Source organism: Ranitomeya imitator, chromosome 1, assembly GCF_032444005.1.
Source record: "Ranitomeya imitator isolate aRanImi1 chromosome 1, aRanImi1.pri, whole genome shotgun sequence".
In the NCBI taxonomy this organism is placed as follows: domain Eukaryota; kingdom Metazoa; phylum Chordata; class Amphibia; order Anura; family Dendrobatidae; genus Ranitomeya; species Ranitomeya imitator.
The window spans coordinates 226,611,091-226,637,369 of NC_091282.1; positions in this window are offsets into that span (position 1 = coordinate 226,611,091).

Consider the following 26,279-nt stretch of genomic DNA (forward strand, 5'->3'; position numbering starts at 1 on the left):
TTTTTTGGAGGGGGCGGTTCATCGGATCACGGTGATTACTGACCACAAGAACTTGTCTTATATTGAAACCGCCAAACGGTTAACTCCTAGACAGGCTAGGTGGTCGTTTTTTTCTCTCGTTTTCATTTTTCAATTTCTTTTTTGGCCTGGTTCCAAGACTGTCAAGGCTGATGCATTATCTCTCAGTTTTGATCCGATATCACCCCCCCAAACCTCCTTCCTCCATTCTTCAGCAAGGGGTGGTTGTTGCAGGAGTATCCTCTGAATTGGAGCAGGAGATTCGGAAGGCTCAGTCTCTTTCTCCTCCCTCTTTGCCTGATGATAATCTGTTTGTCCTGGTTTAGTACCGGTTGATGGTTCTCTGGGAATTCCAAGATTCTGCTCTCAGTGGACACCCGGGGATCTCAGCCACCTGAAAAACCATTGTTAGGCTGTTTTGGTGGCCCTCCATGAACTCTGATAACATTGTGTTTGTGTCTGCTTGTCATACTTGTGCCCATGCTAAGAGCTCCAATAACCGTCCGGCCGGGGAATTGGTGCCATTGCCAATTCCAGATAGACCTTGGACTCATTTGTCCATGGATTTTATCACTGATCTCCCTCCTTCCAATGGCAAAACTGTAATCTGGGTAGTGGTTGACAGATTCAGTAAACAGGCACATTTTGTACCTCTGGCAGGATTGCCTAATGCTATGACACTATCCAGATTGTTTGTTGAGCACATTGTACGGCTGCATGGTGTGCCTTTGATTGTATTTTCTGATAGAGGGGTGCAATTTGTGTCCAAGTTTTGGAGGGCATTTTGTAAAAGATTGGGTATTTGCTTGACCTTCTCCACTGCTTACCATCCTGAGACCAACGGGCAGACAGAGAGGACCAATCCGTTACTTGAACAGATTTTGAGGTGTCTTGCTACGTCTCAGGAGGATGATTGGTGTTCTTCATTGCCCGTGGCTGAATTTGCATTTAACCCATTATCTACCAATGTCCTTTTTTTGGGACGCCTAATCTTTAGCTTCTAGCAACTAAGATTTTATAATTTTTATAATTAGGTCCAATTTTTTGTGTTGTGTTTGTAAAATGAATGTTTTCAAAATAGGAAATCATGTCATTGTCATTTTTAAATGAATATTGGGACGCCCTTTTCTGAAAAATCCGTACTTGTAAAAATTTTAATTTGGCAAGTAATGGGTTTATAATCAGATCAACCAGTCCACGGGCACCTCTCCATTCTTCTGTAACTACGGTTTTCACCCATATTTTGGTGAATTTTCTAGGCTGGATTCAGAATGTCAAGGGGCTGATACGGCAGTGCATCGGTTGGGGGAAGTGTGGAGGGAGGTCCAGAAGATCATTGGGAAGGCTCAGGGCAAACATAAAAATTTTGCTGATAAGCGACGGTCTGTAGGACCTATATTCCTGGTAGGAGATAGTGTGGTTGTCTACCAAGAACATTTGTCTAAAGATTCCTTCTGCTAAGCTAGGTCCCAGGTTTATTGGTACTTACGAGATTATTGAGGTGGTCAATCCAGTTGCCCTTCGTTTACGCCTTCCTCAGCTGCTTTGAATCCCCAATGTGTTCCATAAATCCCTTATTAAGTCATTTGTACCATCTTCCGCTGGGCCTCCATCCCCTCCGCCTCCTGTCTCTGTGGATGATCAGACTGAGTTTGAAGTAGAACGGATCATGGATTCTCGCATGGTCCGTAGCTCACTTCAGTATTTGGTCCATTGGAGGGGTTATGGTCCTGAGGATCGATCTTGGGTCCTGGCACGATCTGTCCATGCCTATCGATTAGTCCGGGCATTTCATGCACGTTATCCTGAGAAACCTGGGGGTCCGGTGGCCCCCCATTGAGAGGAGGGTACTGTCATGATCCGTTCCAGGGTTTATTATGGTCTGCCCTTTTTGGATGGATCATATCAAGGGTTAACTTTGCTCTGCCTCAGTCTGGGTTCAGGTTTGCTATTTAGCTCCCATGAATCTTGCTGGCAGTGTCAGCTATAGTTCTGCCTTCGGCGTGTGAATCTGACTCTGGAAGCCCTTGATTTATCCTGCTGTGAACCCTGACTTGTCCTGTGTCTGTTATCTCCTTCTGTCTGCCCTTTCCCAGCATTTCTCTGTTTGTCTGTTGATCTGCTTGATTCTCCAGTTCTGACCTCCTGGCTTGGCTATTGACTCTGTTTCGGTTTGTCCCTATTGTACCATATTTTGCCCGTCCTGGTTTGCTGATCTCTTGCTACGTCCTGACTACCCATTCTGTCTAAATCCTTTTGGCTTTTCTGACCACTCTCTCGCCACTTGGTGGCATCTGTTCTGCTGCTCAGTGTGTCCAGTCTCGCTTCCCTATCAAGATCCCCTTGGTGGAGGTTGCGCTGTACTGCACTGCAGCTGCATGACAACTATAAGTTCAAATGGGAAACCCATCTTTGGATTGGGGAAGCCATAACATGTAATCACTTCCACCAAACCAATAATCCAAATAGAAAATGTTTGAAGCTCTAGGACAGCTAAAGGTATGTGGAGGTATGTTCCCCACCGTAAGCTGTATTCAGAAGTAATGTCCTTATTCATGTAACACCTTCTCTCATGCAGCACTTGGAGATGTGAGTTAGACAGGCAATAACCTGCATGACAGATGACCAGATCAAGAAGCATCCAAAGCAATGAGGGCTCAGTTTCAATCTTGGTTCCATAAATGGGAGGCATGTAGAGACATCTGTTCTCATCAATGTCAACATCTGGTTCTTCAGGTTCAAATGCATTGATGGCAACAACAGAACAAGGGTCCCCATGTAGGAAGCTTGGAGGCAAGAGCCATGTGTTGTCACAAAGCCTAGATGTAGACAAGAGTCCTTTTCCACGATCAACTGGGACAAGGCCAGTATAAATGTGATGCCACTGCTCAGGAGTCACTTTGGCAATTTTCATTGCCAGTACAGCAGCACAAAGTGCAGCTGGTTGCTGGCTTCTTATTATTTCAGATAGCGGAATTAGCTTATGGCCTCTGTAGATGCCTCAGGCTGGTTTCACACTTGCGTTTCAAAACGCATGCGTTTAAAAAAAAAAAACGCATGGTGAAAAAACGCATGTAAACGCGTGCAAACGCTGCGTTTTTTTGACGCATGCGTTTTTGCATGTGGTGAAAAAACGCGGCGTTTTGACGCGTTTACATGCGTTTTTTCATGCGTTTGCGTTTTTTAAACGCATGCAGATAAATGTGTGACTCCTGCCAATCATCAAAATAAAGTAAAAAACCCACTATAAACAGAAAGAGCTAGGGTTAGGGGTAGGGTTAGGGATCCTAACCCTAAAGGGATCCTAACCCTACCCCTAACCCTACCCCTAACCCTAAAGGGATCCTAACCCTACCCCTAACCCTACCCTTAAAGGTATTAGGGTTAGGATCCCTTTAGGGTTAGGGTTAGGATCCCTTTAGGGATAGGGGTAGGGTTAGGGGTAGGGTTAGGATCCCTTTAGGGTTAGGGTTGGGGGTAGGGTTAGGGGTAGGGTTAGGGTTAGGATCCCTTTTGGGTTAGGGGTAGGGTTAGGGGTAGGATCCCTTTATCAATTTTATGGTGTGGGGTGGTTTATCAGTGTTTTTTTTTTTTAAACGCATGCGTTTACATAGACAGCAATGTATTTTTTTGCCGCAAAAAAACATGCGTTTTTTTCCGTCAAAAAAAAAAGCCACTAAAAATACTACATGTTGCATTTCTGCAACACAACGCATGCAGAAAAAAATGCATGTGTTGCAAAAACGCGTCAAAACGCATACAAAAAAACGCATGCGTTTTTAATGTTAAATATAGGGGGAAAAACGCAAAAAAAAAACCCCACAAATGTGAAATCACCCTCAGAGAGAATGTGGACTTATTTTCTGATGGCAGCTGAAAGGGACATAAGGAATAACAACTTGTGACTTGGAGACATTTAGAGACTTCTTCCATGTCTACCACCTATGTTGCTTCTGGGATGTACAGGAGTCTCCCAATCTGTATTCTCAGCCATAAACTCAGCAGTACGTTGCCTTCAATTGTGATGGGTGCTAAAAACCAAAGAGGATCATAGATGCTGTTAATGATAGAGAAGACTAGTGAGCTAGTGATAAGCGAATGTGCTCTGATAACTTGTTATCTGAGCCTGCCCAGGTGTTATCTAAGTATCTTGGGCGTGCTTGGATAAAATATACAAGTTCTTGTGGCTGCATGCTTTGCGGTGGTAGACACCTGCAACACATGCATGGATTGCCTGCTTGTTTGGCAATCCCCGCTTGTGTTGCAGCTGTCTACCACTGTCTACCAATGAAAAAAATACAGCCACAGGGACTCGAATACATTATCCAAATACGCTCAAGATGCTTGGATAACACCCGAGCATGCACGGACAACACATTATTCAAGCACGTTCACAAATGTGAACATGTCCTGATTAATGTCCCACAGGAGACCAAGGCTGCGTTGCATGGGAGGAACATCAGAATCCAGATTGAGATCCTTTAGACTTGTTGCATTGTTCTCAGATGGAAATGCTTTCATTACCTCATGGCTGTTGGAGATGATATGATCAAGTCTGAGGTTTGCTACATTTTCTGTGCTCCAGAGAGCAAATCAATTGCTGCTCCTATTTGCTTCCAAACTCCTGGAGCAGCACATCCACGCTGAACTTTCCTCCCACCTCTCCTCTAACTTGCTCTTTGAAAATCTACAATCTGGTTTCCGCCCCATCACTCAACTGAGACCGCCCTGACCAAAATTACTAACAACCTACTTGCAACCAAAGCTAATGGACAATACGCTATACTCCTCCTCTTAGACCTGTCCTCTGCTTTTGACACAGTTGACCACTGCCTCCTGTTACAGATCCTCTCCTCCTTTGGCATCAAAGACCTCACGCTATCCTGGATCTCCTCATACCTTTCCAACCGCACATTCAGCATCTCCCACACTACCTCCTCATTCCGCCCTCTCTCTGTTGTAGTCCCCCAAGGCTGTGACCTAGGAACCTTACACTTCTCAATCTATACACTTGACCTGGGACAACTCAAAGTCCCATGGATTCTAGTACCATCTTTATGCTGATGACAGTCAGATCTACCTCTGGCCCAGACGTCACCTCTCTGCTGTCCATAATCTCGGAGTGTCTATCAGCCATATCCTCCTTCTTCTCCTCTCGCTTCCTCAAACTCAATGTGGACAAATCTGAACTCATCATCTTTCCTCCATCTCATAGATTTTCTTTACCTGACCTATCTATTGCAATTAATGGCATCCCGCTTTCCCCCATACAGGAAGTCTGCTGCCTCGGACTAACCCTTGACTCTGCCCTGTCCCTCAATCGCACATGCAAGCTCTTTCCACCTCCTGTCACCTCCAGCTCAAAAATATCTCCAGAATCCATCCTTTCCTCAACCGTCGGGGTATGTGCACACGTTCAGGTTTTTTCGTGTTTTTTCGTGATTAAAAACGCTATAAAAACTCAATAAAAAAGCATACATTATGCATCCCAACATTTAGAATGCATTCTGCATGTTTTGTGCACATGATGCGTTTTTTTCCGCAAAAAAATGCATCGCGGTAAAAAAAGCAGCATGTTCATTAATTTTGTGGATTTTCTGCGTTTTTCCTGCTATTCTATGCATTTGGAAGAAACGCACAAAAAGCGCACCGAAAAAACGTCAAAAACGCATGAAAAAAAGCAAAAAAAATGCATGCAGATTTATGGCAGAAATGTCCAGTTTTTGTCAGGAAAATTTCTGCAAGAAATCCTGACGTGTGCACATACCCTCAACCTACAAAAAAAATGCTTGTGCATGCCTTCATCATCTCCCACCTCAACTACTGCAACATTCTTTTCTATGGCCTCCAGGCTAGCATTCTTGCACCTCTCCAGTCCATCCTTAACTCTGCTGCCTGACTAACTAATCTCTATTCTCGATACTCCTCCACTTCCCCCCTCTGCAAATCTCTTCACTGGCTCCCATTCCCTCAGCATATCCAGTTCAAATTACTAATACTGACCTACAAAGCCATCCATAACCTGTCTCCTCCATATATCTCTGAACTAATCTCCCAATATCTTCCCTCACGTAATCTCCGGTCCTCCCAAGACCTCCTTCTCTACTCCACACTTATTCGTTCCTCACCCAAAAGCCTCCAAGCCTTCTCCCGAATATCCCCCATCCTCTGGAATTGTTTGCCCCAACACGTCCGACTATCAACCACATTCAGATCCTTCAGACGGAACCTGAAAACCTACTTCTTCAAGAAAGCCTACAGCCTGCAATGACCCCGCTGCCTCTTCACCACCACCACCGGAGCTACTGCCACACCAACACCGAAGCTGTTGTAACCCTCAACCTATTGTCCCCTTCCCCACCATCCTGTAGAATGTAAGCTCGCAAGGGCAGGGTCCTCGCCCTTCTGTATCAGTCTGTAATTGTTAGTTTGCTTATTGTAAGTGATATTTGTAATTTGTATGAAACCCCTTCTCATGTACAGCACCATGGTATCAATGGTGCTATATAAATAAACAATAATAATAATAGCCTTTTCACTTACGAAGACTTAAGTCCATCATCTACATAAAAGTTCTTTTACACAAATAAACAAACATCAGATCCGTACTCTCTCTCACCTTCCTGGTCTGTCTGTCTCAGTCCATAGATTGCCACAGCAGGTGATGGGCTTTTGCCAAAGACATTGTAGATGTCATTGTTCCTGTGTTATAGGAACCTGAGGTAGTTTCAACTGTCTTCCTTCACAATAAAACAATTACCGTATTTTTCGGACTACAAGACGCACTTTTTCCCCCAAAAAAAAGGGGGGAAAAAGGGGGGTGCATCTAATAGTCGCAATGCAGGCTTACCGTGGCGGCAGAGGTCCGGTGGCAGAGGTGCGGCGGCAGAGGTGTGGGGCAGAGGAGGCGCAGTAAGCGGGTTCCCTTTCTCCGGTGAGGTGATGCAGCAGCCCGGTATGCAGCAGAGCTGGGTGAATCCTGTTATCGGTGGGCGCGGCCATTTTCCTGAGGCCGCGCGTGCGCAGATGAAGCGCTCTGCTTCCCGGGGCTTCAGGAAAATGGCCGCGGGAGGCCGCGCGTGCGCAGATGGAGATCGCGGCGGCCATTTTCCTGAAGCCCCGGGAAGCAGAGCGCTCCATCTGCGCATGCGCGGCCTCAGGAAGATGGCCGCACCCACCGATAACAACAGGATTCACCCGGCTCTGCTGCATACCGGGCTGCTGCATCACCATACCGGGGAAAGGGACCCCGCTTACTGAACCACCTCTGCCACCGCACCTCTGCCACCGCACCTCTGCCGCCACGGTAAGCCTGCATTGCCTGCACGGTAAGCCTGAGACCCCTCTTACGCCATACCTCTCACTGCACCTCCTGATCCCAGCACCTCCTGATCCCAGCACCTCCTCATCCCAGCACCTCCTCATCCCAGCACCTCCTGATCCCAGCACCTCCTGATCCCAGCACCTCCTGATCCCAGCACCTCCTGATCCCAGCACCTCCTGATCCCAGCACCTTCTCATCCCAGCACCTCCTCATCCCAGCATCACCCCACCTCTGCCGACACCTTGCCTCCTGTGACCCTGCTCTGCCACCGCCAGCCCTCAGGTAAGATACTGTAAATTCGGACAAGACGGACCCCCATCTTATAAAAAATCTTTTTTTCTGCAATTTTCACCCTAAATTTGGGGTGCGTCTTATGGTCCGGTGCGTCTTATAGTCCGAAAAATACGGTACATATTTTCTGGATGTCGGCTATTACTGCAACAGGTTCTTGTCTGAAGCAAGTCAGCACTCCTATAAGGCTGAGGTGTAGGTTAGGCCAAGTGAGGAGCAAGTAGTTGAGAGAGAAGCTTTCATACTTAGCAGTTAAGCCAAACATCATTCTGATTTGATTAGGTTTGCGAGGGTGATTGACACCAAAAGAATGGAAGGTACCAATAATTTTCTCCTTTAGTGATGGTGCAGGCTCTGTGTGATGTTTGTCAAAGATATTCTGTATGAAGTTGATGGATGAAATGTTTCACCATCTCTGGTTTCCTCTTTAGGGTGTGTGATGGTGTGATATGCTACAGTATGTGGGTATCATTTTTGTATATATTTCTATTTTACTTATTTTCATTGTGTTCTCTTGTAGAAGGAGTTATTTGCTAAATGATGAATGGCTGTTAAGCTACTTTCACACTAGCGTTTTTTGACGTACGTCGCAATGTCTCGTTTTGGAGTAAAAACGCATCCTGCAAAGTTGCCCACAGGATGCGTTTTTTCTCCATAGACTTTCATTAGCGACGTATCGATTTGCCACACGTTGCATCCGTCGTGCGACGGATGCGTCATGTTTTGGCGGACCGTCGGCACAAAAAACATTCCATGTAACGTTTTTTGGTGCGTCGAGTCCGCCATTTCCAACCGCGCATGCGCAGCCGGAACTCCGCCCCTCCTCCCTGGACCTTACAATGGGGCAGCGGATGCATTGTAAAACTGCATCCACTGCCCACGTTGTTCTTTTTTTTCGCAGTTTGCATCGGTACGTCGGGCCGACACATGGCGACAGCCCCGTACTGACGCTAGTGTGAAAGTAGCCTTACTGCCATCTGATATCAGCCCCCACACCACTGTATTGTTTGCTAATATGCTAATGACATGTTGACCTAGCTTGTTAAAACAATGAGCCCCTGAGACCTTCCCCCTCCTGACCTGTGAATGAGGAGGGAGACTTAAAATATCACGGAGTTGAGACACAGATCAGTCCTGTGTGGAATGATGATGTGTTCACAGCATCTCAGAGAGAAGGAAGAGTATATGGATTATGCTATTCTCTGTCTGCTGGATTGTGGGACTTTTATCCTGTTACTGAACTGCATTCGTGTTCTGGACTATTTTATCCTTTGTGTGGTGGATCGTATATGGACCTTTTCTATTTTTGCCTAAATAAACGTCTTGGGATTGTTCACTCTTCGCTGGCTCTGTTGATTGTGCAGTACCGGAGAAGGACCCCGTGATAACTGGTGGCAGCAGTGGGATCAACAGAGCGTAACCTATTGGAGTACCACCCACAGAGTGAGTACAGAAATTGGACTGTATTCAGTTTACAGGAGAGAGCCAGAGACCTGGACTTGAACTACCAGGGACTGACTAAAGAGGCCTTAATTGACCTACTGGTGGGTGCCAGCCCGGCCACCTCCTCCTATATGTCTGAAGGAGTAGGTGGTGTAGTACGAAGAAGAGACGGCAGTTCTGGGCCCAGGAGACTCTCAGGAGTATAAGGAGGAGGCTGCCCGCCGGGCACAGCGGAGACAAGAAGCAATGGAGCTGGAAAGAGGGAGTAATGCGATGTGGAGTGTAAACCCAATGATCCGGAAGCCTGTACGGATCACCCGGACAGAGTTTAAGCCATTTGATGAGGCTTCTAGAGATATGGAGGGGTTCTTCAAGGACTTTGAGCAGCAGTGTGCTGTGATGGAGGTGTCCCACTCTTGCTGGATGCGTTTGTTAGTGGGACTCCTGAGCAGTAGCATGGCGGAGGCTTACCGAACCATTGACTCACAGCGGAATCAGGAGTTTAACATATAGAAAAGAAACACACCAGCGCTACACTGAACGGTGTACCCTCAGCAGCAGGAATCGAGACAGGTAGGTGCTGAAAACCTGTCATGGATAAACCAATTGCAACTGAAAAAGATACGAAACCGTGCTTGAGGGGATGAGGACTATAGAGCGTAAGTGAGTGGCCTACCTGTACAATAGTTGTAAGGAGGTTCTTTCCCTGCTCCTTGCTTGGAACAACTTAGTCAGACAGCTGGGTGGTTGGGGGAAGACTTTCTGCCCTGGACAGAGGGGACCAGGTGATTGCTGGGAGGAGAGATGAAGAGAGAGGGGTGTGGTCAGAAAAGAGCGGGAGAGCAGAGAGAGGGCAGCGTGCCAAAGAGAGGGCAGGCTGCAGCGCCGTGCTCCCCTAAAGGTAGTGCTCCCCGTGAGGGCACTGAGGCTGAGATACCCACCATAGTGAAGGCTGGATGTGAGTGTGGACTTGGCAGCCTCCGTAATCTGAAAAGACGCATCTCCTGACAGTGACCTGAGCGCGCAGCCCCGGTGACCGCAGTGACAAGCAAGAACCCCTGAGTGTGACAACTAAAAACTGATCAGTGTGTGTGTAGCATTGCAACTGCAGAAAGCCTGTCAGCCTGATATACAGAGACTGCAGCAGAGTGGCTGAGTTACTTCCTGCTTTCAGCTTCACTGGAAGAAAAGACTTAACCCCGGAGTCTCCAGTTCCCAAGAGACAGAGGAGAGACTTCAGGATCTCAAGCACTGCTGGTGACTGTACCCGCATTGGAATAAGGACCCTCCAGTCATGACCTCCCTGGATTGATAAGTTACAAGAACATTCGTTGTTATGATAAGGTAATTCAGTACCACAATGGACATAGAGGTCAGAGCACATACAGTGACCTGACAATAACCCAAAAACATAGAACGAGCTCTGAGACGTGGGAACTCTGCTGACCGCAATCCCTAATCCTCTCCAACCACACTAGAGGCAGCCGTGGATTGCGCCTAACGCTCCCTATGCAACTCGGCACAGCCTGAGAAACTAGCTAGCCTGAAGATAGAAAATAAGCCTACCTTGCCTCAGAGAAATACCCCAAAGGAAAAGGCAGCCCCCACATATAATGACTGTGAGTTAAGATGAAAAGACAAACGTAGAGATGAAATAGATTTAGCAAAGTGAGGCCCGACTTTCTGAACAGAGCGAGGATAGGAAAGGTAACTTTGCGGTCAACACAAAACCCTACAAAAAACCACGCAAAGGGGGCAAAAAGACCCTCCGTACCGAACTAACGGCACGGAGGTACACCCTCTGCGTCCCAGAGCTTCCAGCAAGCAAGAAAAAACAAATAGACAAGCTGGACAGAAAAAACAGTAAACAAAATAGCAAAGCAGAACATAGCTATGCAGAGCAGCAGGCCACAGGAACGATCCAGGAGGAAACAGGTCCAATACTAGAACATTGACTGGAGGCCAGGATCAAAGCACTAGGTGGAGTTAAATAGAGCAGCACCTAACGACTTCACCACATCACCTGAGGAAGGAAACTCAGAAGCCGCAGTACCACTCTCCTCCACCAACGGAAGCTCACAGAGAGAATCAGCCGAAGTACCACTTGTGACCACAGGAGGGAGCTCTGCCACAGAATTCACAACAGTACCCCCCCTTGAGGAGGGTCACCGAACCCTCACCAGAGCCCCCAGGACGACCAGGATGAGCCATATGAAAGAGGCAAAGACCCAGGAATTATCTTCCTGAGCATAACCCTTCCACTTAACCAGATACTGGAGTTTCCGTCTTGAAACACGAGAATCCAAAATCTTCTCCACAATATACTCCAACTCCCCCTCCACCAAAACCGGGGCAGGAGGATCAACAGATGGAACCATAGGTGCCACGTATCTCCGCAATAATGACCTATGGAATACGTTATGTATGGAAAAAGAATCTGGAAGGGTCAGACGAAAAGACACAGGATTAAGAACCTCAGAAATCCTATATGGACCAATGAAACGAGGTTTAAACTTAGGAGAGGAAACCTTCATAGGAATATGATTGGGCATTTAGGAAATAGCGACCACAATATTGTGCAGTTTCACCTGTCTTTCACTAGGGGGACTTGTCAGGGAGTCACAAAAACATTGAACTTTAGGAAGGCAAAGTTTGAACAGCTTAGAGATGCCCTTAATCTGGTAGACTGGGACAATATCCTCAGAAATGAGAATACAGATAATAAATGGGAAATGTTTAAGAACATCCTAAATAGGCAGTGTAAGCGGTTTATACCTTGTGGGAATAAAAGGACTAGAAATAGGAAAAACCCAATGTGGCTAAACAAAGAAGTAAGACAGGCAATTAACAGTAAAAAGAAAGCATTTGCACTACTAAAGCAGGATGGCACCATTGAAGCTCTAAAAAACTATAGGGAGAAAAATACTTTATCTAAAAAACTAATTAAAGCTGCCAAAAAGGAAACAGAGAAGCACATTGCTAAGGAGAGTAAAACTAATCCCAAACTGTTCTTCAACTATATCAATAGTAAAAGAATAAAAACTGAAAATGTAGGCCCCTTAAAAAATAGTGAGGAAAGAATGGTTGTAGATGACGAGGAAAAAGCTAACATATTAAACACCTTCTTCTCCACGGTATTCACGGTGGAAAATGAAATGCTAGGTGAAATCCCAAGAAACAATGAAAACCCTATATTAAGGGTCACCAATCTAACCCAAGAAGAGGTGCGAAACCGGCTAAATAAGATTAAAATAGATAAATCTCCGGGTCCGGATGGCATACACCCACGAGTACTAAGAGAACTAAGTAATGTAATAGATAAACCATTATTTCTTATTTTTAGGGACTCTATAGCGACAGGGTCTGTTCCGCAGGACTGGCGCATAGCAAATGTGGTGCCAATATTCAAAAAGGGCTCTAAAAGTGAACCTGGAAATTATAGGCCAGTAAGTCTAACCTCTATTGTTGGTAAAATATTTGAAGGGTTTCTGAGGGATGTTATTCTGGATTATCTCAATGAGAATAACTGTTTAACTCCATATCAGCATGGGTTTATGAGAAATCGCTCCTGTCAAACCAATCTAATCAGTTTTTATGAAGAGGTAAGCTATAGGCTGGACCACGGTGAGTCATTGGACGTGGTATATCTCGATTTTTCCAAAGCGTTTGATACCGTGCCGCACAAGAGGTTGGTACACAAAATGAGAATGCTTGGTCTGGGGGAAAATGTGTGTAAATGGGTTAGTAACTGGCTTAGTGATAGAAAGCAGAGAGTGGTTATAAATGGTATAGTCTCTAACTGGGTCGCTGTGACCAGTGGGGTACCGCAGGGGTCGGTATTGGGACCTGTTCTCTTCAACATATTCATTAATGATCTGGTAGAAGGTTTACACAGTAAAATATCGATATTTGCAGATGATACAAAACTATGTAAAGCAGTTAATACAAGAGAAGATAGTATTCTGCTACAGATGGATCTGGATAAGTTGGAAACTTGGGCTGAAAGGTGGCAGATGAGGTTTAACAATGATAAATGTAAGGTTATACACATGGGAAGAAGGAATCAATGTCACCATTACACACTGAATGGGAAACCACTGGGTAAATCTGACAGGGAGAAGGACTTGGGGATCCTAGTTAATGATAAACTTACCTGGAGCAGCCAGTGCCAGGCAGCAGCTGCCAAGGCAAACAGGATCATGGGGTGCATTAAAAGAGGTCTGGATACACATGATGAGAGCATTATACTGCCTCTGTACAAATCCCTAGTTAGACCGCACATGGAGTACTGTGTCCAGTTTTGGGCACCGGTGCTCAGGAAGGATATAATGGAACTAGAGAGAGTACAAAGGAGGGCAACAAAATTAATAAAGGGGATGGGAGAACTACAATACCCAGATAGATTAGCGAAATTAGGATTATTTAGTCTAGAAAAAAGACGACTGAGGGGCGATCTAATAACCATGTATAAGTATATAAGGGGACAATACAAATATCTCGCTGAGGATCTGTTTATACCAAGGAAGGTGACGGGCACAAGGGGGCATTCTTTGCGTCTGGAGGAGAGAAGGTTTTTCCACCAACATAGAAGAGGATTCTTTACTGTTAGGGCAGTGAGAATCTGGAATTGCTTGCCTGAGGAGGTGGTGATGGCGAACTCAGTCGAGGGGTTCAAGAGAGGCCTGGATGTCTTCCTGGAGCAGAACAATATTGTATCATACAATTATTAGGTTCTGTAGAAGGACGTAGATCTGGGTATTTATTATAATGGAATATAGGCTGAACTGGATGGACAAATGTCTTTTTTCGGCCTTACTAACTATGTTACTATGTTACTATGTTATGATGAGAAGATAACCAAACCAAATCCCCAACACGAAGTCGGGGACCCACACAGCGTCTGCGATTAGCGAAACGTTGAGCCTTCTCCTGGGACAAGGTCAAATTGTCCACTACATGAGTACAAATCTGCTGCAACCTGTCCACCACAGTATCCACACCAGGACAGTCCGAAGACTCAACCTGCCCTGAAGAGAAACGAGGATGGAACCCAGAGTTGCAGAAAAACGGCGAAACCAAGGTAGCCGAACTGGCCCGATTATTAAGGGCGAACTCAGCCAAAGGCAAAAAGGACACCCAGTCATCCTGATCAGCAGAAACAAAGCATCTCAGATATGTTTCCAAGGTCTGATTGGTTCGTTCGGTCTGGCCATTAGTCTGAGGATGGAAAGCCGAGGAAAAAGACAAGTCAATGCCCATCCTACCACAAAAGGCTCGCCAAAACCTCGAAACAAACTGGGAACCTCTGTCAGAAACGATATTCTCTGGAATGCCATGTAAACGAACCACATGCTGGAAGAACAATGGCACCAAATCAGAGGAGGAAGGTAATTTAGACAAGGGTACCAAATGGACCATCTTAGAGAAGCGATCACAGACCACCCAAATGACTGACATCTTTTGAGAGACGGGAAGATCTGAAATAAAATCCATAGAGATATGTGTCCAAGGCCTCTTCGGGACTGGCAAGGGTAAAAGCAACCCACTGGCACGAGAACAGCAGGGCTTAGCCCGAGCACAAATCCCACAGGACTGCACAAAAGAACGCACATCCCACGACAGAGATGGCCACCAAAAGGATCTAGCCACTAACTCTCTGGTACCAAAGATTCCAGGATGACCAGCCAACACCAAACAATGAACCTCAGAGATAACTTTATTCGTCCACCTATCAGGGACAAACAGTTTCTCCGCTGGGCAACGATCAGGTTTATTAGTCTGAAATTTTTGCAGCACCCGCCGCAAATCAGGGGAGATGGCAGACACAATTACTCCCTCTTTGAGGATACCCGCCGGCTCAGACAAACCCGGAGAGTCAGGCACAAAACTCCTAGACAGAGCATCCGCCTTCACATTTTTAGAGCCCGGAAGGTACGAAATCACAAAGTCAAAACGGGCAAAAAACAAGCGACCAACGAGCCTGTCTAGGATTCAACCGCTTGGCAGACTCGAGATAAGTCAAGTTCTTATGATCAGTCAAGACCATCACGCGATGCTTAGCTCCTTCAAGCCAATGACGCCACTCCTCGAATGCCCACTTCATGGCCAGCAACTCTCGATTGCCCACATCATAATTTCGCTCAGCAGGCGAAAACTTCCTGGAAAAGAAGGCGCATGGTTTCATCACCGAGCAATCAGAACTTCTCTGCGACAAAACAGCCCCTGCTCCAATCTCAGAAGCATCAACCTCGACCTGGAATGGAAGCGAAACATCTGGTTGACACAACACAGGGGCAGAAGAAAAACGACGCTTCAACTCTTGAAAAGCTTCCACAGCAGCAGAAGACCAATTGACCACATCAGCACCCTTCTTGGTCAAATCGGTCAATGGTTTAGCAATACTAGAAAAATTGCAGATGAAGCGACGATAAAAATTAGCAAAGCCCAGGAACTTTTGCAGACTTTTCAGAGATGTCGGCTGAGTCCAATCATGGATGGCTTGGACCTTAACAGGGTCCATCTCGATAGTAGAAGGGGAAAAGATGAACCCCAAAAATGAAACCTTCTGAACACCAAAGAGACACTTTGATCCCTTCACAAACAAAGAATTAGCACGCAGGACCTGAAACACCGTTCTGACCTGCTTCACATGAGACTCCCAATCATCCGAGAAGATCAAAATGTCATCCAAGTACACAATCAGGAATTTATCCAGGTACTCTCGGAAGATGTCATGCATAAAGGACTGAAACACTGATGGAGCATTGGCAAGTCCGAATGGCATTACTAGATACTCAAAATGGCCCTCGGGCGTATTAAATGCAGTTTTCCATTCATCGCCTCGCTTAATACGCACAAGATTATATGCACCACGAAGATCTATCTTGGTGAACCAACTGGCCCCCTTAATCCGAGCAAACAAATCAGATAACAACGGCAAGGGGTACTGAAATTTAACCGTGATCTTATTTAGAAGGCGGTAATCTATACAAGGTCTCAGTGAACCATCCTTCTTGGCTACAAAAAAGAACCCTGCTCCTAATGGCGACGATGATGGGCGAATATGCCCCTTCTCCAAGGACTCCTTCACATAACTCCGCATAGCGGCGTGCTCAGGCACAGATAAATTAAACAGTCGACCTTTTGGGAATTTACTACCAGGAATCAAATCGATAGCACAATCACAATCCCTATGCGGAGGTAGGGTATCGGACTTGGGCTCATCAAATACATCCCGGTAATCAGACAAGAACTCTGGAACCTCAGAAGGGGTGGATGACGAAATAGTCAGAAATGGGACATCACCATGTACCCCCTGACAACCCCAGCTGGACACAGACATGGATTTCCAATCTAATACTGGATTATGGACTTGTAGCCATGGCAACCCCAACACGACCACATCATGCAGATTATGCAACACCAGAAAGCGAATAACCTCCTGATGTGCAGGAGCCATGCACATGGTCAGCTGGGTCCAGTATTGAGGCTTATTCTTGGCCAAAGGCGTAGCATCAATTCCTCTCAATGGAATAGGACACTGCAAGGGCTCCAAGAAAAACCCACAACGCCTAGCATACTCCAAGTCCTTCAAATTCAGGGCAGCACCTGAATCCACAAATGCCATGACAGAATACGATGACAAAGAGCAGATCAAGGTAACGGACAAAAGAAATTTTTACTGTACCGTACCAATGGTGGCAAACCTAGAGAACCGCTTAGTGCACTTAGGACAATCAGAGATAGCATGAGTGCAATCACCACAGTAGAAACACAGCCCATTCAGACGTCTGTGTTCTTGCCGTTCAACTCTGGTCAAAGTCCTATCGCACTGCATAGGCTCAGGTTTAAGCTCAGGTAATACCGCCAAATGGTGCACAGATTTACGCTCACGCAAGCGTCGACCGATCTGAATGGCCAAAGACATAGACTCATTCAGACCAGCAGGCATAGGAAATCCCACCATGACATCCTTAAGGGCTTCAGAGAGACCCTTTCTGAAAATAGCTGCGAGCGCACCTTCATTCCATTGAGTGAGTACGGACCACTTTCTAAATTTCTGACAATATACCTCTATCTCATCCTGACCCTGACACAGAGCCAGCAAATTTTTCTCTGCCTGATCCACTGAATTAGGTTCATCGTACAGCAATCCGAGCGCCAGGAAAAAAGCATCGATATTACTTAATGCAGGATCTCCTGACGCAAGAGAAAATGCCCAGTCCTGAGGGTCGCCACGTAAAAAAGAAATAATGATCCTAACTTGTTGAACTGGGTCACCAGAGGAGCGAGGTTTCAAAGCCAGAAATAGTTTACAATTATTTTTGAAACTCAGAAATTTAGTTCTATCTCCAAAAAACAAATCAGGAATAGGAATTCTCGGTTCTAACATAGAATTCTGAACCACAAAGTCTTGAATATTTTGTACTCTTGCCGTGAGCTGATCCACACATGAAGACAGACCTTTAATGTCCATCGCTACACCTGTGTCCTGAACCACCCAAATGTCTAGGGGAAAAAAAAGGCAAAACACAGTGCAGAGAAAAAAAAATGGTCTCAGAACTTCTTTTTTCCCTCTATTGAGAATCATTAGTACTTTCGGCCTCCAGTACTGTTATGATAAGGTAATTCAGTACCACAATGGACATAGAGGTCAGAGCACATACAGTGACCTGACAATAACCCAAAAACATAGAACGAGCTCTGAGACGTGGGAACTCTGCTGACCGCAATCACTAATCCTCTCCAACCACACTAGAGGCAGCCGTGGATTGCGCCTAACGCTCCCTATGCAACTCGGCACAGCCTGAGAAACTAGCTAGCCTGAAGATAGAAAATAAGCCTACCTTGCCTCAGAGAAATACCCCAAAGGAAAAGGCAGCCCCCACATATAATGACTGTGAGTTAAGATGAAAAGACAAACGTAGAGATGAAATAGATTTAGCAAAGTGAGGCCCGACTTTCTGAACAGAGCGAGGATAGGAAAGGTAACTTTGCGGTCAACACAAAACCCTACAAAAAACCACGCAAAGGGGGCAAAAAGACCCTCCGTACCGAACTAACGGCACGGAGGTACACCCTCTGCGTCCCAGAGCTTCCAGCAAGCAAGAAAAAACAAATAGACAACCTGGACAGAAAAAACAGCAAACAAAATAGCAAAGCAGAACATAGCTATGCAGAGCAGCAGGCCACAGGAACGATCCAGGAGGAAACAGGTCCAATACTAGAACATTGACTGGAGGCCAGGATCAAAGCACTAGGTGGAGTTAAATAGAGCAGCACCTAACAACTTCACCACATCACCTGAGGAAGGAAACTCAGAAGCCGCAGTACCACTCTCCTCCACCAACGGAAGCTCACAGAGAGAATCAGCCGAAGTACCACTTGTGACCACAGGAGGGAGCTCTGCCACAGAATTCACAACAATTCGTTAACCGTTGCGATTCCGCTTAACTGTTTACTGTTTGCTTTATCTCTATTAACCCCCTGTTTACTCCCTGCGAGGAGAATCTTACTCCTGTTAATAAATTCCCCCCAACAGATGGTCTGTCTGTCTCGTGGTGACATACTCAACCCTGCACTCTATTACACTTTAAGATGCCTAAATGGAGGAAAACAAGAGGGGAAATGAAATGTGTGTATATATACCTGGGGGAACAAGGGAGGACCAAGTGATGCACTGGAGGGCCCACGTGGGATGGATGGTACGTGTCTGCAACGAAATACAATATTTATGCGATATAAAAATAGTCACCAATACAGAATAGATAAAATGAGGTAACTGCTAACGTATATTGTAGATTCCAGCAGGTGAGGACAGGTGGCTGAAAGTAGGTGGTGTACCTCTGATGGATTCGATGTGTATTGAACACTGATTGTTGGGCTTCTGCAGGCTACACAAGAACAAAGGGGGGGTTATGACTTAGCACAGACACAGACGCCTGCCTCGCCAGCTGCATGAGTCTCGTCAGCTCCCCGCCGACTGTGCCCTGCCTGCCATTCTAGTGAGTTTTTGTGCTCATGCATCAGCAATCCTGATGCACATTGTCCCACTCACTTTCAGTGTGTGTGGGGGGTCTTTCATTTATGCGGCATTAGCTATACGTTTGTAGCCCACAGGTATTTACACACGAGTGTGCACTAGCTTCCACTCACGCTAAGTCATAGCCCCCCCTTTTTTCACAGCTTTGGTACATTTGGATTATGGTTCTGGAGAAAAACTATGTTGGACTGGAGTTATGGGAGGATTTCCTGCAGATATCCTCCTTGGAAATGACATTGGGGAGTTACAAAGTCATTTTGTGGGAGCAGAAGGTCCGTTGGCCTCTCACTCTTCTGAAAGAACAATTAGACGGAGGTATCGCAGATACCGGAACGCCCATCGCTCCCTACGTTCTAGAGTTCAGAGACTGTCTCGCCCAACTGGCTACCTTGGCTAATGAACATCAGTGAACGGCCCAGTCCAGTCAAAAAGCCTGGTATGACCATAAAGCCAGGACCCGGGAAATTATGGACAAGTGCTCATAATTATTGCAACCCCTGCCACTATACAAGGAACTATGAACTATTGAGCAATGTGGACTAAAGTGAGCAGGCCAGATGTCTGTGTAGACCTCATAGCATGCTCACTTATTATGAGGGGGGGAGAGGTTGTGATGGTGTGATATGCTATGTGGGTATCATTTTTGTGTATATTTCTATTTTACTTATTTTCATGGTGTTCTCTTGTAAGAGTTATTTGCTAATTGATGAATGGCTGTTGCTGCCATCTGATATCAGCCTCCACAGCTCTGTATTGTTTGCTAATATGCTAATGACATGTTGACCTAATGCAGCGCCCCAGAGACCTGGTCGTTGCAGTATGGCCCCAAGGCGAGTAGCGGTACGTCCGATGGCACTAAGGAGTTCTCCTGACCAGGTATCACCAGAACACATTACACTTCACACTCTGGCCACTAGGGGGAGAAAAAGGCTTTATTTATTGGGCCACTCCTCACACTGGTAAAACTAGGGGCTGGGGAGGAAGTTAGTCAGAAGCTGACTGGGTTGGAACCAGGCAACATCCCGTGGCGGGGGGTGTTGCAGGGAGAAGGCACAGGGGGGTCCCTATCAGGCGTGGGAACCTGGCAGGTGCCTAGCGACAGAACAGAACGTAACGGAACTGCGCCTGCACACCTTGCGGCGGTGTCCTAACAAAGAGACAAGAGGGGAAGAATATTGTGGAACAGGGTAAACGAGATCAGCACAAAGGAGAGCCAGTAAGAGTCGTGCCGAGAGAGGAAGGCAATATCTTACTGAGGCGCGTAGTCGGTGGCCGGATCACCGTAGGAGTAACTGACTTCAGGCCTTACTTCAAATTCCGCTGGACAGTTGATTATAGGTTGGCTGTCTACCTTCTACACCTACGAAGACATGGGGGGCAACATTGGGAGAGGGGCATCTCTAGGGTCCCGGAAGACCTCCAAGCCTTCCCGTCAAACGGGTGGCGTCCTAGCCATAACATATCTGGGGGACGTTAGAAAATAGCAACATCTGGAACCAAAGAACGAGAGAGAGAGAGAGAGCTGTAGAGAACGAACGAAGAGAAACAGCAGTTGTGAGGACTATTCCGAATGCTCAGCAGGGTAGGACTACAACACACAGGCGCTATTGGTAGGCAACGATTTCCATCTGCGAGGGAAACTCTGGATGTGCCCATCGGACCGGCCAGTCTCTGATAGCCTGGTTGAACGTGCTCTGGACTGAGTGTATTGAAGCCTTCAGTAAAAGGTAAAGAGACTGCAACCTTGTGTCCTCGTTATTGATTGCGCCTTACACCATCACCATCCACCTTACTGGGAAGCCCTGGGGATTTACTTCACCTGTGCGAAGGTACACCATCCAGCTGCCATTCCATCACCCCAGCGGACGCCACAGCAGCGTCGGTCACCCTGACCGAACACCACAGGTGGCGTCATGAACCTCTGACAGACTGTACAAACCCCTTTACTGGACGCCCCTTAGCAGGGTTACGGACTGGGTCTAGCCACCATGACAGCCTCAGAACCAAACCAGAGAGGCCCGGTACCGTGAACTCGTGGCCCTGTGTCTAGGGGCGCTCCAACTTGGCGTCACGAACAGGATCGTACTTAAGCCTGAAGAATTGGTTCATGTGTGCCTTGAAACTGTGATTGAAACATGTTGGACTGTGATTTATTGCAAGGACTGTGTGTTGCTATCTGCCGCAAGATTCCCGCCAAAAGTGCCGCCATTATAGTGCCACAAGGAGCGCAAGAGAAGAAGAAGGACGTGGAAGTGGGTGTGAAAGAACTGAAGAGCGCGAAAGATAATGGCCGCCCAGTCTAAGTACTGTTGTATCGTGAGGGCGGGCCCGTCAGCCGCTGAGGTCCGCCTTCTCATCCTCTATGGAGGGTGGGGACAGTGGGGACGGAGCCGCCCCCAAAAGAGAGCCCGAGAAGAAGATCTGGAGAAGGGGACAAAGATGGCGACTCCCAGGCCACCGCATGGAGACGACCCGGCCAGGCGCAGGCCTGTATCGCCCGCGGCGATCCCAGAGTCACCGCCGCTGCAGGACTTGACCGCTGTGAAGCCGCCTGAGGGAAAACCTTGAGGGCGGATGCCTGCGGGCTGGGTGGCCGCCGCCGAGGCTCGGCGGCTGGCACGTTACCTGGAAGCCCGTGCCCGAGTGAGTTCCCGGTTGGGCCACCCGACGGAGATCCATCTGTCCCCTGTGTCCCCTCCTCTGCTCACTCCGGCTGCGTCAGGACTTTGCACCCGGCCAGGGAGTTGTGCCCCGCAGGAGCAGGACTTAAGAATCCTAACGGAACACCAGCGACGCCTAGTGGCGGCTTGGAGGCAACAGCCGCGACCTGTGGAAGTGATAGACCTCACTGGAGAGGAGAAGGTCCCGCCGTCGCACTAGGAAGTGGTAGTCTTCTACAACCCCAGGCAGGAGAGGGGGGTTATCCAGGAGATCGGAGAACCCCTGCAGGTCCGTGTCGACCGGAGTGAAGTGGAACCCCGCTATGGAGCACGTGAGGAGACCCGTGACCTGAGGCCAGGTGACGCGGTGACGGTGGCGGAGGGAAGCCGGCTGGGTGGCCAGAGGTGTCCAGTTATGCACGGCACTACAGGTGGAGGCTGGGGCTCCAGAGGAAGGAGTCCCAGTGGAAGATCACCAAGCGAGCCAGGCCCCGCGTGTGACTGTGGATCCCACCCGTGCCCAACGGAGAGGAGTGGTCTGTGAGGTAAGACCACAACCTTCGCTGCAATAAACCTCGAATATCCGAAATATGCACATAGTTCATTGCGTTCCTGCTGCTACCTTCAACCCGTCCAGGGTTAACTCCTAGGGATCCCTTTGTTTGCCCGGAGTCCCTAATGTTTTCTATTGTTTGTCTACTGTTGCACAAAGTTCATCACTGTTTTAAAGACTACCGAATCATGGACGGTGAATGATTCACAAACTGTCCTTTTAAATAGTTGCACCTTCTTAAAGGTGCCCCCCTACTGGTTTTATAAGTCAAAGAAGACTTTGTGAAGACATGATGCAGAAGGACTAGCTGATTGTGAACTTGCTGCTGAAAGAGAATCTGCACCAGAGACTTGGGTCCCTCTTAAAGGGAATGTTTGATGATAACTTTTATAAAGGTTGAACCGTTAATGATGTTGAACAACTTAGATAGTTTAATAATGTTAATAAAGATTGAGGACAGGAAAGTTTGAAGTGAACCCGTAGGGGTTAGAGAGAGAGTCCTCCTAAGAGATGTAGAAAGATGGTCGGCACAATGGCAGTAGGCTCAGCCAAGGAGCTAGGCGGTCCTGCATTGGTGAAGTGAGAACGGAAAAGAAAGTTGAGTTGTTGTAGTACTTGATAGTAGGCCTTTAGTTGGTTCAGCTTATACGCCCTTAAAGGAAGAGTTAGTTATTTGTTCCAAAAATTTGCACTTAGTAGTATACCCGGCTGGGTACTGAGAGTTATTTATAGTCATAATGTTATTTAAAAATATTTAACTGTTATTTTGTTTGTAACGTTCAAGTGTCCTTACCTCCCATAAAGGGAAGCACCTTTTTCTATTTACTTGTTCCTAGCATTTAAAAATTTTGTATGTCTTTCACTGCATTATATTGTTGTTCTTCTTACCAGTCCCGGAGTACTGGATTTAACCGGGGTGGAGTGCAGCGCCCCAGAGACCTGGTCATTGCAGTATGGCCCCAAGGCGAGTAGCGGTACGTCCGATGGCACTAAGGAGTTCTCCTGACCAGGTATCACCAGAACACATTACACTTCACACTCTGGCCAGTAGGGGGAGAAAAAGGCTTTATTTATTGGGCCACTCCTCACACTGGTAAAACTAGGGGCTGGGGGGGAAGTTAGTCAGAAGCTGACTGGGTTGGAACCAGGCAACATCCCGTGGCAGGGGGTGTTGCAGGGAGAAGGCACAGGGGGGTCCCTATCAGGCGTGGGAACCTGGCAGGTGCCTAGCGACAGAACAGCACGTAACGGAACCGCGCCTGCACACCTTGCGGCGGTGTCCTAACAAAGAGACAAGAGGGGAAGAATATTGTGGAACAGTGTAAACGAGATCAGCACAAAGGAGAGCCAGTAAGAGTCGTGCCGAGAGAGGAGGGCAACATCTTACTGAGGAGCGTAGTCGGTGGCCGGATCACCGTAGGTGTAACTGACTTCAGGCCTTACTTCAAATTCCGCTGGACAGTTGATTATAGGTTGGCTGTCTACCTTCTACACCTACGAAGACATGGGGGGCAATATTGGGAGAGGGGCATCTCTAGGGTCCCGGAAGACCTCCAAACCTTCCTGTCAAACGGGTGGCGTCCTAGCCATAACATATCTGGGGGACGTTAGAAAATAGCAACATCTGGAACCAAAGAACGAGAGAGAGAGAGCTGTAGAGAACGAACGAAGAGAAACAGCAGTTGTGAGGACTATTCCGAATGCTCAGCAGGGTAGGACTACAACACACAGGCGCTATTGGTAGGCAACGATTTCCATCTGCGAAGGAAACTCTGGATGTGCCCATCGGACCGGCCGGTCTCTGATAGCCTGGTTGAACGTGCTCTGGACTGAGTGTATTGAAGCCTTCAGTAAAAGGTAAAGAGACTGCAACCTTGTGTCCTCGTTATTGATTGCGCCTTACACCATCACCATCCACCTTACTGGGAAGCCCTGGGGATTTACTTCACCTGTGGGAAGGTACACCATCCAGCTGCCATTCCATCACCCCAGCAGACCCCACAGCAGCGTCGGTCACCCTGACCGAACACCACAGGTGGCGTCACGAACCTCTGACAGACTGTACAAACCCCTTTACTGGACGCCCCTTAGCAGGGTCACGGACCGGGTCTAGCCACCGTGACAGCCTCAGAACCGAACCAGAGAGGCCCGATACCGAGAACTCGTGGCCCTGTGTCTGGGGGCGCTCCACTAGCTTGTTGAAACAACGAGCCCTTGAGACCTTCCCCCTCCTGACCTGTGAATGAGGAGGGAGACTTAAAATATCAGGGAGGTGAGACACAGATCAGTCCTGTGTGGAATGATGATGTGTTCACAGCATCTCAGAGAGAAGGAAGAGTATATGGATTATGCTATCCTCTGTCTGCTGGATTGTTGGACTTTTATCCTGTTACTGAACTGCATTCGTGTTCTGGATTATTTTATCCTTTGTGTGGTGGATCGTATGTGGACCTTTTGTATTTTTGCCTAAATAAAGGTCTTGGGATTGTTCACTCTTCGCTGGCTCTGTTGATGTGGTTGTGCGGTACCGGAGAAGGAACCCATGACAGGGTGCATTTTAAATATGAAAACCTTGCTGTTGCTTGCTGCAGATTGTTTGGCAACCTTGTTCTTGGTGAAAGAAATGGTAAAAGTGCTATCTAGCAATTGAATTCATCCTGGGAGAATTCCTTTTCCATAACCTTTATGAATACTTTGTCCTTTCTTACAGGTGTCAACTTGTTATCTTCACTTGTAGAATTGAACACTATTGACCTGAGGCTGTCATCACAGATCAGGAATGTGTTCCTGTTGTCGGGGTGTTCTTGCTACCACTTACTGTCATTTAGCTTCATCTTCACTCAATGATATCTGTGTTGTTGAATTATGCTGTGACCATTTTGCTAGAAATCTTGTTAGGCCTCTTCATCTTTTCTATGCAGACTTTGCCTACAATTATCCAGCCTAGGCTAAAGTGTTGGGTTAATAGAGCATCTTGTGGTCCATTGATTTGCTGACACAGCCAGAGAATGTCTCTGTCAAGCAGAATCAGGATATCTGCACTGTTAACAAGGGCTGCTATCTTGTTGGCCTTTAACCCTAGAACGCATACCTGAGGCCTCGCAGGCCTGCCAGGTTACTTGTTTTCTATTTTCTGTAAAAGTACTTTAGTTAGAATTTTGAAAATCTAGGTAATCCTCAGGTATATAGTTGTTAGTAATTTCCAGTTATTCATATATTTTTATGTTGCAGACATTTCGGTATAACAACCTTTTTTTGGGACTACCCCATATTCACGCACCTGGGGCCTTTTAGGCCTGTACTAGGTTTACATGTGATACTCAGTCTTTTTGTCTGTATTGTTGCTGGGGAAGAACTTTTATGACTCTGCTATTGCTGGGAAGAGTGTGGATTCTGCATGACAAAATGGTCATGTGATCTTGGAAGGGAGGCTCCCTCACAAAGTCATGTGTCTCTGACCTCATCGCAGGTCTTTTTGTCCTAATTGCTGGAGAGACTTTGGAGGAAGAAGTCAGCTTTCTTTTGTCTGGAACTAGAATCTTTCTGAGCTCCAAAACCAGAGGCTTCTACTGCACTACAAGAAAGTGATCTGTTGAAGGTAAGAGGAGGGGGCTGCACTTTCCCCGCTTTATATCGTTTGGTGTACTGGGACCCTAACAAAGAGTCTTATCACATACTGTTTACAGTGCACAAGCCTGATTGTAATATTTTATTTTTCTTTTTAGTTTACTGACATTCAAAATTACAATGGCACAGTCTACTTCCAGGGGATTGACTGACCATGAAATCGAGGAGATTGTTTTCAATAGTGAAAGTGAAATTTCTTTGTCTGATGAAGAGTACATGCCACCAGATAATGTATCAACTTCATCGTCCAGCGATTCTTCAGATGATGAAGTAGTGAATCCAGCAGAACGTTCAAATAGAACATCTAAAACAAATATTTTT